Below are 18,288 nucleotides of genomic sequence, written 5' to 3'. Positions count from 1 at the left end.
GAGGGGGGCCTTATGTAAGGGGGGTGGGTGGGTGCAAGGATCAGATGCAATAGTGGCAAATGGGAAGCTTCAGGCCAGCAGGCCGGGAAATGGGGTGGGGGTGGGAGGCTGGAGATTAAAGCCAGCCAAGAGGGTCAGGTTCCCTGCCCTCAGCACACATATATAAATAGACAGAAAACCTATATCAAGTCTAGCTAGCTAGCTTATCTATATATCTATATATCTATACAAAGTCATAGTTTGCTTTATTTTTGTATCTGTGCTTCGAGATGCTGTGAGCAGAACCTGCTCCCCAGGTGGCCTGGGGTCCTGGCTCATGCCTTGAAGCCCCCCGCCTCCTCATCTTCCCTCCATGACTCTCTTCCTCCCAGGCCTCTCTGTTCAGGGGTACTTGGGCTTTTCTTGGAACTGTATAAATAGACATGAGAATTTCCACAATGGCAAAGCAGAGAATCCACTTGTACAGAGGGCAAGAAAGCTGATGGTGGCAGGGGAGGTACTGGATCTGATCATCCTCAAGAGCCAAGACTCACAGGGTCCCTTGTTACTAAGAGGGGCCACTGTGACTTAGAGTGCGGGTGGCAAGTTGAAGGCATTGTGACCATGTCTGTGAGCTGGGACCTGGTTCCTCCAAGGGGACCCCCAAGCTTGGCAGCAGTAGGAAGGAGAAGGTCAGGATCAGTTCATGGCACTTGTGGTCCTGGCTCACAGCACCCTGACTCAAGCACTTTGTGAGGCTGGCTCTGTGGGCTCAGCCTTGAAAACAAACACTGGAGTTTTTGCTACAGATTCTTGGAACCAGTGTGAATGTGACATCTAGTCCAAATACATTAATATATGTTGTTTTTTTTTTAATGGGAAAACAGGTACTGTTGGAAAGAACAGTCTAATCTTGGGTCACTGAATAAAACTAGGTGAGGTATGTAAGTAGGAGAAAGGGATAGATTAAAATTTCCTCCTGCTATGTTGTCTAGACTTATAGAGCTAAACAGAGTCAGAAGTGGAGGCTGGGGTGGAGGAAAGTTGGAGTCTATTTGTATTGGAGCTAGAAACATGCCTGAGAATTACACACCTTTCCTGGCTCCCAGACCAGGCCTTGTGCATCCCTGGGCACTGAATTTCTTCTAAACAGGCAATACTCACTCCTTCTCCCTAGCCAAGAACTTCAGTCATAGGGAGTTTGCTCATGGAGGAGTGCAGATGCCTGGGCCATTAGCAAATACTTTTTTTTGTATCTTGGGATTTTATGGGAAGAACTGGTTGGGATGGAGCCTCAGACATTAGACCTGTGGAGCCCCCAATATCCACTCAGGCACTGTCCTTGGGTTGCCATGATTACCTGCTCAAAGCATTCCCAATTTTCTAAGACTAGAGAAGGAAAGTGGGCTCTATCCATACAGTGCCAGCAGGGCTCCAGTCCTGGGCCCACCTGGCCATGTAGCAGTCTTTGGCAGGTTTGTAAGCTTCCCTGTGGTCTTCTTGAGAAGTCAAAGGCAGATCCAGTCAGATATTTTTGCTAAGATGTTCTCTAGGGGGTTGAGCAAAAGGAAAAACAGTAATTTTGATGTCCTTTCCCAGATGGTAGCCCCTTCCAACCTCCGATTCTCCACAAAAAGAGGATTTTCCTTTATTGTTCTTTTGACTCTTTCAGCTGTCTTCCTCTATTTTTATAAAGAATATTCCACTCCTGGTACACCATCCATCATTCATCCAGCCATCATCCACCATCCATTGTCCACCATTCACCCATCATCCACCATTTACCATCTACCATCCACCCATCATGCAGCCAGCAGGGCAATGCCTTCAACATCACAGGCCCCTCAGTGGGTTAGCATCCCCGTTAGGTCTATTACTCCAAACTCTACTTCTTTTCATAGAAAACCTGGGGTGTGGTCCTTAGAAACGTCAACAGAAGAGCTACTGACCTACCATTCCTTCCATTCCTCAACCTCTAATCTAACTCTTGGTTTGTGGGAGGAAAAGAGTGAAGCTAAGGGATGTAGTCCCTACCTTGAAGTTCTGGTTGGAATGGGATGTGATACTTACCTCTACCCTTTAAATGATCTGGTCCTCAGAAAGATGCCCAAAGGATAAGTAATGGGTTGGTGGGTGGTAAGGACAAATAGCCCAGCATAAATCTCCAGTTTCTCTGAGGAGCCAGCCTTTAATGTGGGGACATTGGTGCAAAGTGGATTGAGAACTGCTTGGCTCTGGAGTAGGTATGCTTTCCTGCTTTGAGATTGTCTGATGAGGGGACAGGTTGGTGGGTTGGCTGTTCTCAATTAGGTCTCTGAAGCCCACAACCACTACCGGGAACATGAAGTGCTCCCTGTGTTTGTGCCATAAATCCTGGTTCCCATGTGGTGGACAGAATATTGAATTTTAGTGCTCTTCCCCTTTTGATAAGTGGTAAAGGATTCCACAGTTTCAGTTCTGCTACCTATGTCTGTTCTATGGGACATAAAGTCTGAAGTAGAAAAGTCTGCAGGGAATTCTTTTCATGGTATAGGCCATGTCCTTTGTCCTCTTGTCATCAACCAGTAGCTTGGGGGAAGAGGGGTTTGTCTGTTGCTCTTAGGCTTTTTGCTAGGCCCTGCCATTCCTCTTGCTGTAGTTGTTCATATTAAGCCACTTTGGCCAATGCATACAAGTAGGAAGTTGTGGGAATAGCGGAGCCTACATAGCATGCTTCCTACTGGTGAGGGTGTTGCTGCCATATTAGACTGTGGGTTTCTCATCATTTATTTGGTAAACTACTAGATCATTGTCCAGAGTCTCTAGGGAATGATCTTGATTATTGGAACTTTAGGTTGAAGTGTTAGAAGGGAGTGATTGAGTTAGGGAAGAATAGTAGCTTAAAGCTCCATTTATCAAGTTGTATACATCCATCTCACAAAGTCTTATGGTCTCATTCAGATTTGCTTTCCTAACTCCCATGTATGAGGCCAGAGATGGAGGGCACAGATGGGGTGTGCGTGCTTTTATCAGTTGCTTCTTCTTTTCCACCCTCGCTGACTTGAAGGGACCACATCCTGCTTCCTGTTAGCTAGCATTTGGTTCTTTTTTCTTTTTCTTTGGTTTTTTTTTCTTTCTTCTTTCCACCACTGGGAGAGATTTAGTCATCCCAGATATAATTCTTCCATCATAGACCTGGAGGCAGTTTTTAGTCTGACATTCTTTCCCCCATTGCACCCACTGGTGACATCCAGAGGGTGGGGGTGACTAGCCGGTGGTGGGGGGGGAGGGGCTCCTGAGGCTACTCCCCAAGACCTCTTACAAACTCCATACCTCTAGGTGCCCAGTAGCCTCTTCTAATGAATCTTGAGATGACAGTTTTGTCATGGGAGTTCTTGCTCTCATTTGAGCTCTTTTGTCTCTCCTTCAACTTTCTTTGGGGTTTACAACCCCCCCCCCCCACTCATGCCAGGTCTTCTGAAGACCACTCAAACCTCGTTTCCATCTCTTGAATGTTGAGTATTACAACATCACTGCGCTCGGGTGCTTTATGGTGCTGTTCTTGAAGAGGCCAGCTGGGCTGAACCTCCTTCATCCCTCTGGTTCCTTAAATCTTGCTGTATTTTGTCTTGTTTTGTTTTTCCCCCTGGGGGGAGGGTGGGAGTGGGGGGTGGCTTTTGTGTTCTCTCTTTTCTGTATGTATGGACTGGTTGTAGTCAGTTGGCCAGGCACAGACTTCACTGCACCGGTTGGCTGACTGGTTAACTATTAAAGACAAATCAACAAATTGTACAGCTGTGCACAGACCACCTTTGAGTGTGAATTTGAATGGCAACTAGAGGCTTACTTTTTGAACTTCAGGTATGTAACTCAAAAGTAAATAAAACCACTATTTTTTCAGTAAGCTTTTTTTTTTCCTTCTAAGAAACGACTTAGCATTCAAACCATAAGACCATGTAAATGGTGCTGTACCAAAGCCTTATATGAATATATACTACACTCTGTCTCTGGTAAGCCCTTTGCTCCATCATTCTCTTCTCAGAAAAGCCTGGGAATGCCAGCATGTGCCAAGCCTGGGGATGGGGGTTGAGGGGTATGCAGTGGACCAAGGAACTTCCTTGAAACAGAGGTGGAGGGTGAAAAGGGAATGTCATTTTGCTTCCTGGGAAGACCCTGAGAGGGAGCCTGGCATGTGTGTGTGTGTGTGTGTGTGTGTGTGTGTACATGTGAGTGAGTACATGTGATTGTGTGTGTGCTTAGATACAAAATACCAAAGTGAATGCACTCACTGAGGGCCTGGAAGGGAGCTCCAGGTTGACTCTGGGAGTTGGGTTGGGGGGTGGTTAACCACCCTGGGAGCATTCCTTCCCCTGTGTTCCTTTCCTTTAAGTCCGGGAAGGACAGCAGTACATAGATCAGCAGCACTCTCAGCCAGGTGCTTTTCCTTCAGACTCAAAGCATTGACAAGAGATAGGGCTCAGAGGCAGGCACCTCTGTCCACCAGGTTACAGGACTGCCAGGACTAGGGGAGTCTCTTTTTTCTCTTCAGCTCTTATTTGCTTGGGGCTAAGACTTCCTCATGGAGGGTCCTCTGGCCTCCCACAACTTGGTTAGGTCACCCCCCCCCCCATCTCACCCCAAGATCAACTGTCCTAACCCTTCTTCCTGATCCTCAAAGAAGACCCAGTGGAGAAGACCCAAAGCAATAATGTCTGCTCTGGCTCATATGGACAGTGCTCCTCTGATCTTATATTCTTCCCACCCCAAACTGGATTAGATAGAGTGATCTGAAGCCAGCTCTGGCATAGGCTATGGAGCCAGGCTCTGGGTGCTGGTGTTTTCAAGTTTGCTGGAGACTAATCTACCCACCACCAGTAACACTGCATGCTCATAAAAAGTTCAGATACCCCAACAAGCAAACATGCACATAAGTAGGCACATGGAAAGGGTACAGAAGGACATGTCCCCATGACAAGATGTGTAGCTAGTGGCACTGCCCTGGGAAAGTTACAAGTCTTATTGATAAAGTTTAGTATTAAACTGTTTCTCATGTAACATTACTATGCTTCAGAAATGTTTTGTATTTTGATATAAATAAACATTTGCTAAAAAAAAAAGAAAAAGGAAAGTTTATTTTCTCATTTTAATCTGTACCCTGGAATTCTTTTCTGATGCCATCTAAACTCACTGTTGGCTTTAGGTGGCTTGACACCTCCTGATTTGGGGCTGGGTGGCAGCACACTGGGTAGAATGCACGTATTAAAATGCTCAAGGATCTAGTCCTAACTCGCAGGGGGAAGGCTTCATGAATGATGAAACAGTACTGCAGATTTCTCTTCTCTTCTCTTCTCTTCTCTTCTCTTCTCTTCTCTTCTCTTCTCTTCTCTTCTCTTCTCCTCTTCTCTTCTCTTCTCCTCTTCTCTCTGTCTTGCCCTCTATCAAAAGAAAAAATGAAAAAGTACATAATTTAAGAATAAAAGTCTAGTTGTTAAATCCATTTTGTATTTATTAAATCCATCATTATTTATTTATGCAGATTTCTCTTCTCTTCTGCCACTGAGGTTATTTCTGGGGCTCAATGCCTAAAAACAAATCCACTGCCCCCTGAAATTGTGTATGTGTGTGTGTGTGTATGTGTGTGTGTGTGTGTCCAGGGTTATTGCTGGGGCTCGGTCCCTGCATTCAGAATCCACTGCTCCTGGAGGCTGTTTTTTCCTTTTTGTTGCCCTTGTTGCTTATCGTTGTTGTTGTTACAGTTGTTATTGCTGGATAGGACAGAGAGAAATAGATAGAGAGAAGGGAAAGACAGAGAGAGGAAGAGAAAGATAGACACCTGCAGACGTGCTTTACCACCCATGAAGCGACCCCCCTGCAGGTGGGGAGCTGAGGGCTCGAACCGTGTTCCTTACGCTGGTCAGTGTGCTTTGTGCCATGTGTGCTTAACCTGCTGTGCTACTTCCCCCCCTTTTTTTTTAAAGAGAGGGATGGAGGAATAGAGAGGAAGAGAGAGAGGCACCAGCACTGTTCCACTACTCATGAAGCTTCCTCCTTGCAGGTGGGAACTGGGTGTCTGAACCTGGCTTCCTGTGCATGGTAATGTAGGTACTCTACCAGGTACACCTCTCAATCCATTTCAAACTCATGACTCAACATGACTCCAAAAGGACTGGGGCTTGGCGGTTGAGAAACTGCTCTTCTAGCCTTGAGCAAATTTGGGCTGAGGGTAGTCTGTGTGAGTCAATGTTTCCTGTATTTGCCGTCCCTCAGCAGACTAAACAGATGAGGGCACAGATCTCCCAGGGTTTATGACAGGCCAGCTGTGAGATGGTAGGTATTCATTACAGCTGTTAAGAATGAGGAAGTCTGGGGCAGGCGGTAGAGCAGTGTTGATTAAGCCCACATGGCAGGAAGCGCAAGGACTGGCATAAGGATCCTGGTTCAAGTCCCAGGCTCCCCACCTGCAGGGGAGGTCGCTTCATAAGCAGTGAAGCAGGTCTGAAGGTGTCTGTCTTTCTCTCCCCTTCTCTATCTTCCTTTCCTCTCTCACTTTCTCTTTGTCCTATCCAACAACAGCAGTGGCAACAATAAGGGCAACAAAGTGGGGGGAAAAGGCCTCCAGGAGCAGTGGATTCATATTGCAGGCACTGAGCCCCAGTGATAACCCTGGAGGCAAAAAAAAAAAATGAAGTCATCTTCTCATCTTGGATGAAACTTAAAGAAATCCTGTTAAGTGAGATAAACCAAAAAGAGAAAGATAAATACAGGATGATCTCACTTGTAGGGGGAACTTGACAAGGACAGAAAGGGGAAACAAAGTAAAAAAAAACTTGAACTGGGTATGCTGTATTGCACCAAAGCAAAGGACTCTGGGGAAGGAGGGCAAGAAGGGGGTTGGGAGGTTGCTCTGGGGTCCTGGTACATAATGGTAGAAAAGGACCCAAGTTGAGGTGAAAGTGCTTTACAGACACTTATCATGGGGAGTTGAGAAACTGTGCCAGCCACTGTACCATAAACCATTAACCTCTCTCCCCATAAAATGAAGAGAATGAGAGGGGGAGGGGCCTGGAATGTAAGGCAGCAGGATAAGAGGTGGAAGGAACGCAGAGGGAAGATGTGTGCAGTTGAAAACAGACTGCAATTAAGTGACCAAGAGAATTTTCTGCACATTCTTGTATGAATGAGTCTCCAGGTCTCACAGAAGCTGCTGTAGGAGAGCTTCATAAACAGAGCCCATGAGGTAAGGGCTTTCCTGTGGTTGAATCATACCTTCCCTTTCACTGGGAGGAGTTGCCTTCTTTACTTGAAGAAAGGGTATTGTTTGTATTTCAGTTTGCAGGGATTAGCCTGTCTCCACATTTTATTCTGTCATCTCCAGGGCTGGTTTGTTGCAGTGTTTAACTGTCTGAACCAGTGTATGTACCTTCACTTATTACATTACTTTTCTTATTTCTTGACTGTTCTCTTCATGTTCTATCTTGGCAACAATACTCTCTTGTGATCTATTACTTTCAACTAGTTATATATAATTTATTTATTATTTATTTTTTTGCCACATGGGTTTTTGTTCTGTGCCTGCAAAACAAATCCACTGCTCCTGGTGGCCATTTTCTTCCCCTTTTTTCTTTCCTCCTTCCTTCCTTCCTTCCTTCCTTCCTTCCTTCCTTCCTTCCTTCCTTCCTTCCTTCCCTTCTTCCTTTCTTTCTTTCTTTCTTTCTCTCTTTCTCTCTTTCAGACAGAAGTTGAGAAAGAAGGGAGGAGAAGGGGTAAGAGACTCCTGCAATCCTGCTCTGCTACTTGCTCAGCTTTCTCCCTACAGGTGTGGACTGTGGGCTTGAACCCAGGTCCTTGTTCATGGTAATGTGTTCTTTACCAGGTATACCATTGCCAGGCCCCAAGTATATTCTTAGCTAAGGAATCTGCCCCTCTGCAAATAGGGGCCAGAAGCTTGAATCTGGGCCTCATACAAGGTATTGTATGTGCTCTAGTGGGTGAGTCACCAACTGCCCCCACTAGTTTCCCTCCTTTGGGAACACGGGTTGGGAAGAGGCATACATTCTCTGTTAGCAGGATCCTCAACTGGCTAGGGTGCTGGTCATGCTCACTCCAGTGTCTCTTGGCCACAGTGGGGTGAGTCAGAAGGTTCTGCAGCTCAGTCTGTGACCAATGCAAGGAACAAGGAACGAGGTGATAATCTCTCCTTACTGGTAGCCTCAATCTCCATGACAGACTGGTGGGGAGTTCTTGTCCCAGTCAGTATTGAGGGGGGCTTCACCCTCAGTGACATATCAGAAGGAAAGGAATAGGTCTCAGCATCTGTGGGCTCTCCTCCTGGGGCAGCAGCTCATATAGCATCTCTCACCTTCCTCATCTGCCCAGATCCCCACGTTGGCAGAGCAGTGGCATGTGGAAGGCATTAGGGCCACTGTGACTGCTTCTCCATAAGCCCATACAAAGCAGCCAACCCTCTGAGGGGTGTGGCTGTCTAGAAGAGGAGAGCGCCTGCCTGCTTGTCCTCAGCTGGGGGCCTTTGTTGCTGATTTGAGAGCAACAAGGGGTCAGCACAATAGCTCACTTAGATGGTATGCTACTTTGCCTTGTGTATAACCCAGGTTCAAGCCTGGCTCCCACTGCACTGAAGGAAACATTGATGCTGTGCTTTCTTTCTTTCTCTAAAATGTATTTAAATGAATGAATCTGAAAGAAAGAAAGAAAGAAAGAAAGAAAGAAAGAAAGAAAGAAAGAAAGAAAGAAAGAAGGAAGGAAGGAAGGAAGGAAGGAAGGAAGGAAAGAAAAACACAGAGACACTAAGAACCTCCTGCCGGCTTACTCCTAATGGAGTAGTTGTGTGAGCTGTCCAGTTCACTGCTGGAGTCAGAGTGCTTATCACAAAAGAGTGTTTTGGGTTTGTTTCCTTTTCTAGTACTTGTAAAATGGAAGTCAGCAATCACGTGTGGTGTTTGATTGGAAGATCACTGATAACCTTGGCAAGAGCTTACACTCCAATGGGAATGTAAGCTGGAGTGGCTCATGCAATTTCCTAAAAATGTAGACACCTATAGCCCAGGAGTGGATGCAGTGTTGGACCCTCAAACATGAGGTCCTGAGTTCAAGCCCCAGTGTGTGCCAGACTGATGTTCTGGTTCTTTTTTCCTTTTTTTCTCATACATAAATAAATCAATGTTTTTAAGCAGGTATCTACTTTCTCCTACACATTTCTGTTTACACAAGATAGACAAGAGGACATGAACAAGATGAAAGGAGGCTGGGTCGTTGAAGTCAAAGTGTCATATTATACTCAATTGACACAGGAGAGAAATAAATACAATTCTGTGGTTGTTTGTTTTATTAGTGATTTAATAATTATTGACAAGACTGTGAGATAAGAAGGGTACAGTTCCATACAATTCCCACCACTGTATCCCATTCCCTCCATTGGAAACTTCCCTATTCTTTATCCCTCTGGGAGTATGAACCAAATATCTTTTTGGGGTGCAGAGGCTAGGTGGTCTGGCTTCTGTAATTGCTTCTTCACTGGACATGGGCTTTCACAGGTCAATCCATACCCCCAGTCTGTTCTATCTTTCCCTAGTGGGATAGAGCTCTGGGGAGGTGAGACTCTGGGACACATTGGTGAGATCATCTGCCCAGGGGAGTCAGGCTGGTGTCATGGTAGCATCTGCAACTTGGTGGCTGAAAAGCAAAGCAGAACAGTTCATTTAATGATCAGGAACCTAAAGGTAATAAGAGTATAGCAAATGATATTTGGGATCTTCATGCTGGAAGAAGCTAGGAAGTCTATTTTATCTATATGCGTACAATAGGCTACAGTGACTCTATATGCAAGCAAGTAGAAAGGCCTAAAAAGGGCCTTAAAGTACTTAAGTCTGCAATTCTAACACCCTCCTCCATGATTTAAAGGGGGTGAACGGATGTCCCTTTGTTTCAACATAAAAAAGCAAGCAACCAACCAACAAAAATAAATTTGAAAACCATTGGTGTCAGTACATCTTTAGCAAAAGGGTAGAGCAGAGAAATGGGATGGTAGCCAGTGAGGTTGTGATGTCAGAAGAGTGGGTTTTATTTCTTTCTAAGTTGGGAATAATTGAATTATGTGTTTATGCTTTGGAAATGAACAGATGGAGGGAAAGATTGATGACAGCAGAAGGAAAGATGACAAAAGCAGCAAGGTTACTGATAAAACAACAGTAGAAGGGACTACGTTTGAGAGAAGGGGAGAGTTAGCAGGATGATGGAAATAGTACTGGTTTGATGGTCTGTTTTCTTATGAAGTAAGAGATGAAGTTCTATCAGTTGAAAGATTAGAGGGCTCAGTGGTAGTGGGAAAATGTGAAGAATAGATGTTTGGTCAGAAAATGCTACATTTAAAAAGGAAAACCTTCTTCTTTCCCTCCTGTGGTCATAGCTACAGCCCTGAAGTTAAAAGTCAAGCACACTTCCTACTGAGTTGACTGCAGAATCATGCAGCTCTTTCTACTGAAGATAAAAAAATATCCAAGTTTGAGAATAGGGTCCTTCCTTCTTCCCTTCCTTCCTTCCTTCCTTCCTTCCTTCCTTCCTTCCTATTTTTCCTTTTTTTTAAAAATCTTTATTGGATAGATACAGTCAGAAATTGAGAGGGAAGGGGGAGACCGAGTAGGAGAGAGACACCTGCAGCCCTGCTTTACCATTCACAAAGCTTTCCCCCTGCAGGTGGGGACTGGGGGCTCAAACCTGGGTCTTTGTGCACTGTAACATGTGCACTCAATCAGGTGGACCACTGCCATTTTCCCTTTAACCCTCTTTCTTTTCTTTCTTTTTTCTTTTTTCACTTTATTTTCTCTTTCCTTCTCCCTTTCTTTTCTCTCCATCCATCCACCTTTCATTTCCTTCTTTCCTGTTCTCGCTTTCTTCTTTCCTTCCTTCCTTCCTTCCTTCCTTCCTTCCTTCCTTCCTTCCTTCCTTCCTTCCTTCCTTCCTTTGCTACCAGGGTTATGACTGGGACTCAGTGCCTGTACAACTATTCCCAGTGGCCATTTAAAAAAGTTATGATATATATATATATAGAGAGAGAGAGAGAGAGGGAGAGAGAGAGAGAGAATGAGACCTGCAACCCACTCCACTGTGCCTGAAGCTTACCCCTTGCCTGTGGGGACTTGAGGGCTTGAACCTAGGTCCTGTTGCATGGTAATGTGCACTTTACCACTTGCATGACTGCCTGGCTCCATTATCTCCCTCCTCCTCCTCTTCTTCATCTTCCTCTACCCCTTTTTCCCTCTTCTTTCTCTTCTTCTTTTCTTATTCTCCTTACTCTCATTCTCCTCCTCCTTCTCCCTCCTCTCTTTTCCCTCTTTTTTCCTCTTCCTCTTACCTTTCCATTAATCCCTCTACGCCCTCCTCCTCCTCTTTCTTTTCATATTACTCACTCCATTGTTCCAGGAGGACTTTTTCCCCTTTCAACCAGACCAGAAAGAAAGAGAGAGAGACAGAGACAGAGAGAGAGAGAAAGAGAGAGAGAGAAAAAACACCACTGCCCTATTCTCTTAGTGATGGAGCTTCCCCTGTGCCATGCATGGTGCTCACACATGGTGCCTGGGTTCTTTTGCTTGGCAAAGCATATACTCTACCAAGAAAGTTATCTCTAGTCCCCTTTCTTTTTTTGATAAAAAATATTTAGTGCTTTCTGGTGAAAAGAGCTTAGATAATTTTTTTGCTAGTTGAGACATTATACACAGAATATATGATAATATTTTTGCAAAGCATTACTGTTAGCAGAAGCCAAGTAGCTGTGATTCCAAGGGGAGGAGAGAAAAATTAGCTTCATTTAAAAGAAGTAATACTACAACCATATATATTTTTTGGTCATCAGTTTAATGAGCTATCTATTGTCAGTGTAGTTTATCAGAAATCAGGTCAGCAACCCATAAGTTTAGTTTAACTATACTTGTCTTCTATTTGGGTTCAGTTGCTTGGCAGAGAGTTAGAGTTTCACTAGGTTCAGCTCTGTCTTTGAGGCAGAAGCTGGGGCGTAAGCTTAGTGGGGAAACTTGTCAGCTCTGAGATTGAATCATCCACACAGAGGCCCAAATGGATGTAAGTGTTCTTCACAGTTTGGTTTTTACCAAGGCTATGCTTCAGTTTGCCATTTGTCTTGTCCCTCTGTTTGTTTAAAACCTGCTAGTTCTGTGTGAAGCTGCTCTTAGCTGTAGCTAAAAGTCAGCATGAACAGACCTTGGATGAGCTATATCCTGGGACAGAATCCAGCTTTAGTAGAAAACAAAATTTGTGCCTATAGTTGACACAGAAAGGAGGGTTGGATTTATCACCTCCAACCTCTGTAACTTGCTGGGAAGTAGACTCTAACAAGAACTCAGTATTTACATGTACCTGGTCCATGAACACTTGGCCCTATTCCCACCCAAGGCTTTGCCACTGGTGTCAATTTCCTGGTATCTATCAGATTTGGCCAACATCTGTGTTTGATCTAAACATTTGTACTGGAATTTTCCCAGGTCTCTTGAGACTGACTTTCCCTATATGGACCTTCCTTCACTACCACACATCTGGTAGAGTGCAATCTGAGACATCAGCTGCTAGTTTTTTATTTTTATTTTAAAGAGAGCAGACAGAAAGAGAAGGTTACCAGGCAGGGCCTTTACTGCTTTTAATCATTTCCCAACATTAACTACTTCCATGACCTTCAGCAGTAGTAATGATGACACTAATTGCTAGGTGCTGTGCCAGGTGTAGGTGTAAGGCAGGTGTATCAGCCTCCTAAGGTAAGAATGTCATCACCATTGAAAAATAAGAAAGACACGAGCCTGTGGAATAGTGGATAGTGTGCTGCTTTGCCAACATAGTCCTCAAGGTCTTCACCACTGCAATCAGACAAGGGGGAGATATCAAAGACATACATATTGGAAAGGAAGAAGCCAGACTATCACTATTTGCTGGTGATATGATCCCTGTCAAGATTGCAATGACATTTTTCAAGAAAACTGGACAACTTGTCCAAAAATTTGTGTGGAAACACCTCCCCCCAACACACACACAAACATACAAACCCACAAATACCCAATGGAGGTATCATGCTCCCCAAGTTCAGTTTATATCATAAAACAATAGTAATCAAAACAATGTGGTACTAGAATAAAAATGAACACTTGGATAGGACAGAGAGAAATGGAGAGAGGAGGGGAAGACAGAGAAGGGGAGAGAAAGACACCTGCAGACCTGCTTCACCGCCTGTGAAGCGACTCCCCTGCAGGTGGGGAGCCGGGGGCTCGAACCGGAATCCTTACGTCAACAAGGGCAATAATAATAACCACAACGAAGCTACAACAAGGGCAACAAAAGGGGGAAAAAAATGGCCTCCAGGAGTGGTGGTTTCATGGTGCAGGCACCGAGCCCAGAAATAACCCTGGAGGAGGAAAAACAAACAAACAAACAAAAAAAAATGAACACTTGGGTTAAAAGAACAAAACTGAGAGCTCAGAAATGAGCCCAGACATATATTATGATAAAGGAGTTAAAACCACTCAATGGGGGTAAAGGTCTCTTAACAAAAGGTGATGGGAAAGTTGGACAGCCACATGTAGAAAGTAAAACTAAACCACTACTTAATACCATACACCAAAATCAAATAAAAATGGATCAAAGACCTGGATATTAGACCAGAACTCTAAAATATATAAAGAAAATATTGGTGAAATATTGCAGGATCTTCACATCACAGTTGTATTTGGAGTTTCAATCCCATGCACATAGGAAATGAAAGAGTTAAAGAAATGGGACTGCATTAAACTAAAAAGCTTCTTCTACATATTGAAAGCAAACTACACAAGGATAACCAGGTCACACAGCAAGTGGGAGGAGATATTTACACATCACACATCAGACAAGTGACTGATATCAAACATCTGTAAAGAACAGGTACAGCTCATAAAAGAAAAAAAATAACCCAATAACGTTAGCTGTCGGGCTCAGGCAAAAATTAGTAAAGTAATAACCCCTTGGAATATACCTAAAATATACTTCCTAGCTTATTCCCACATGAGACCCTTAGTTCTATCTGCTCTATTATTACCTTTAGGTTCTTAATTATTAAACAATTTATTCTGCTATATCTTACTGCTTTTCAGCCACCAAGTTGCAGATACTACCACGATGCCAACCTGACTTTCCTGAGCAAACGACTTCACCAATGTGTCCTGGAACCCTGCCTCTCTAGAGCCCTGCCCCACTAGGGAAAGAAAGAAATGGGCTGGGAACATGGATTGACCTGCCAATGCCCATGTTCAGAAAAAAAAAGCAATCACAGAAGCCAGACCTTCTACCCTCTGCTTCCCATAATGATCCTGGGTTCATGCTCCTAGAGGGATAAAGAACAGGAAAGCTTTAGTGGAGGGGATGGGACACAGAATTCTGGTGGTTTGAATTGTATATCCTATGGTCTTTTTGACCATTATTAAATCACTAATAAAACAATTTAAAAAACATGGACCAAAAAAAAGAAAAAAACCAAATAGTTTGCTAAAGAAGAGATACACATGGCCCACAGACATAGGAAGAAATGTTCCACTTCAACTTATCATTAAAGAAATGCAAATTAAAACTACAGTGAGATTCCATTTCATACCTGTGAGCCTACAGCAAAAGAACAGAAAATGACAGGCGTCAGCAAGCTTGTGGAGAAAAAGAGACTGCTACACTGCTGATGGGAATTCAGACTGGTGAAGCTCTTGTGGAAGATTGTATGGAGAGTCCTTAAATAAATATAAATGGAACTACCTTGTGCCCCAACAATACTTATCAAGTAGTATCCAAAGGACATGCAAACACTGATTCAAAGAGACATATACCCCCTCTGTGTTCATAGCTGTAGTATTCACAAGAGCCAACAAGTGGAAGCAGCCTAAATGCCCATCAGCAGATAACTGGGTAAAGAAGTCATGGGGTATATAATCCATGGAATACTACTCTGCAGTCTAAAAAGTATGATACTGTGCCCTTTGGGACAATATGGATGGAACTGGAGGAGATTATGCTTACTTAGTGAAATAGGTAAAGAATTTAAAGACAGCTACTAGGTAGTTTTACTCATATGTAGAGATGAGATATCTGATAAATATGAACTTATAAACAAACAAACAGACAAACAAAAAAAAGCTAACAGTTTCTAAGGTTTTCTAAGAACTATGGTGGCTATCTCTGGGAGCTTGGAGAGTGGGAACACGGAACTTTGGTGGTGAGTGTAGTGTGAAACTATACCCAGTAATATTATAATTATGTAAGCCGCTACTAATGATTAGTAAAAATGAAAAAAAGTGTTATTGAAGGTAAAAATAAATAAAAATTACTCAAAGATTAAAAAAAAATAATAAAATCAAGAATGACATGAGCCAGTAATTCACTGCTACAGTACACTGCTTTGTTATGTGCATGACCCAGGTTCTAGTCTGGACCCCACCACACTGAAGGAAGATTTGGTGCTATGGTCTCACTCTCCTTATCTCTCTCTCTGCCTCTCTGTCTCTATTAAAAAAAAATAAGGAAGGCATGTATGGAATATAGAGAAGTAAAACACATGAACCAATTAAGAAAATTCATCTTTAAAGTTTCTTTTTTACAAGTATTCTTCCTAAGGTTTATATTATACAGACTTCTCTAGAGCAAATCAATGGTTTATCAATATGAATTTTTGACATCTTACCAATCATCTATATGGCTAGAGATATTTATTTTAAGGAATCAAAGGTCTGGGATTAAAGGTCTGGAAAATATAAGATATGCAAGACAGAACAGTAGTTTGGAAACTTACATAGACTTTGTACACTGGATGTATGAAGCAAAATTCATTTTTCTTTAGAGAAGCTGAGTTCTTGTTCTTAAAATCTTCAATATTTGGATGAAGTCTATGCAGATTATGAAGGGAAATCTAACTTATTTAAATTCAACTGATTATAAATGTTAATCATGTTTGAAATACTCCTGCATAGCAATATCTAGTCTGGTATTTGCCTAAAATGTCTGAAAACCATGATTTGGCAATACATAAAATTAGCCATCACAAGGAAAAAGATGACTTATCACAATGTAACAATAGTACAATTAACAACTGAATTCTACTCTAACTATGGAGACCAAGACACAAACAAGTTATATGCCAGAAATAATGAAAGAAAAACATAGTCACTCAATAATTTTATACTCTATAAAGTTAGTTGTACCTTCAATATTGCAGACAAAAAGTTATTTCCAAAGGAAGATTGAAAAAAATTGTTGCTAACATACTTGTCTTCTAAGAAGTATCAAAGAAATTCCACCAGCCTGAATGAAGATGGTAATCAGCAGTAACTGAAATCCACAAGAAATGAAGAGTACCAGAAGAAATATGTGCAAATTAGCACATTATTAAATAACCAATAGATTAAAAAAAAATCCCAAGAAAATCAAAAAGTCATTGATCCACGAAAATCAAAACACAGCACACAGAAATTATAAAATTTGGGTGACAGGTGGTAGCACAGTGGGTTAAGCGCACTTGGTGCAAAGGACAAGGACCAGCGTAAGGATTCCAGTTCAAGCCCCTGGCTCCCCACCTGCAGGGGAGTCACTTCACCTGCCATGAAGCAGGTCTGCAGGTATCTTTCTCTCCCCCTCTCTGTCTTCCTCTCCTCTCTCCGTTTCTCTCTGTCTTATCCAACAACGATAGCAATAATAACAATAATGATAAACAAGGGCAACAAAAGGGAAAAAATAGCCTCCAGGAGTAGTGGATTCATAATGCAGGCACTGAGCCCCAGAAATAACCCTGGTGGAAAAAAATTCAACAAAAAGGAGTGGCAGAGGGAACATTTATAGCTGTGAATGCTTACATTAACATAACGAATTCAAGTTAGCAAACTAAATTACACTTTTAAGAAAACAGGAAAAGAACAAGCTAAATTCAAAGCTGTCAGAAAATAAAGTTTAGAGTAGAGGTAAATATTAAAAAAGTGAATCAAACTCAAGAGTTGGGTGTGTAAAAAGATAGAAGTGGCAAACTTAGGTGGTTATCCTAAGAAAAAATAAAACAAATCATTAACATCTGAAATAAAAGAGGGAACAGTACAATTTTACAAATGTGAAAAAGTGTTAGCACTATGAACTATGCCAAAATGATAGGTTTCAGGAAATGAATAAGTTTCTAGAAATGCAACCTACCAACAATAAATCATGCAGAAATAGAAAATATGGACAGGTTTACAACTAATAAGGTGATTGAATCAATAACAATAATAACCTCAACAAAGTCTGATGGTTTCACTGGTAATTATACCAAATACTTTAGGAATTAACACTAATTCTCAACAAAAGAATCTAAAAAGTAATTAATTTAATTTTTTTATTTGATAGGACAGAGAAAGATATAGAGATAGATGACAGATAGATAGATAGGTAGATAGATAGATGGAGTCTTGTAGTACTGTTTCATTGCTTATGAACCTCCCCTTTGCAGGTAGGGACCAGAGGTTTGAACCTAGTCCTTATAAATGGTGATTTGTGTGTTCAGCCAGGTGTGTGACAGTCTAGCCTACCAAATTCATTCTATAAGGCCAGCATTATTCTGGTACCAAATTCAGACCAAAAGACATTACAAGAAGATGAATAAAAATTGAGATGAATATCCCTTACGAATATGATGTAAAACATTAAAAAAATATAGCAAAATATAGCAAAATTCAGCAGAATACTAGCAAGGGTGGACACCACACTGCCAGAAAAGAGTCAAAGAGACAGGGATAAAGGGGGACACACTCCACACCTTTGCTGTGGGGGTCCTTGAGGCCAGCAGACAGTTCTTGTGACCATTGTGGGGAGCTGGAATTTGAGACTCTGGTGGAGGACTCAGTAAGTGGAACTTAGTGAGAGAGGCACAAGTGCCATTTGTGACCTCATAAGCTGCAATGTTTTCTGTGATCTGGGAAGTCCCTGGTCTGTCCCTACTTGGGGTGATTGCCAGAAACACATTCATCTAAAGTGCTTGCTGCCTTACTCAGAGCTTGAAGTACCCACTGCCCCCCCCCCCCAAGAAAGGAAAATAAAAGTCATCCAGAAGCAGTGCTGTCTCATGTGCACACTGCAAAAATAAAAGAAGTGATGGAGGAATTGAAATCCCTTTATAGAAAAAACAAAAAATAATGTTTTTTTTTTTGAAAAAAGGTGTTATCTTTAATAAAATCATGATAAAGATTATTGATTTTTGAGCTTGGAAATAGAACATTTTTTGTAGGCTATGTATTCTACAGTTTTTATTTCTTTTTTCTTTAAACTTTTAAAATTTTTATTTAT

General features: G+C 42.4%; 1 long non-coding RNA gene across 1 annotated transcript; it reads right to left on the bottom strand.

Moving 5' to 3' along the window:
- Positions 1–12,593: 12,593 nt before the first annotated feature.
- On the bottom strand, positions 12,594–17,825 carry LOC132534921 (uncharacterized). The gene is made up of 3 exons (XR_009546677.1): positions 17,762–17,825; positions 15,776–15,869; positions 12,594–12,833 (listed from the first exon to the last, which is right to left on the bottom strand). It is a non-coding gene; the product is annotated as an uncharacterized LOC132534921 (long non-coding RNA).
- Positions 17,826–18,288: the final 463 nt, after the last annotated feature.

Source organism: Erinaceus europaeus, chromosome 20, assembly GCF_950295315.1.
Source record: "Erinaceus europaeus chromosome 20, mEriEur2.1, whole genome shotgun sequence".
In the NCBI taxonomy this organism is placed as follows: domain Eukaryota; kingdom Metazoa; phylum Chordata; class Mammalia; order Eulipotyphla; family Erinaceidae; genus Erinaceus; species Erinaceus europaeus.
The sequence above is the reverse complement of the archived record's forward strand: the minus strand, read 5'-3'. Positions and strand labels throughout refer to the sequence as shown.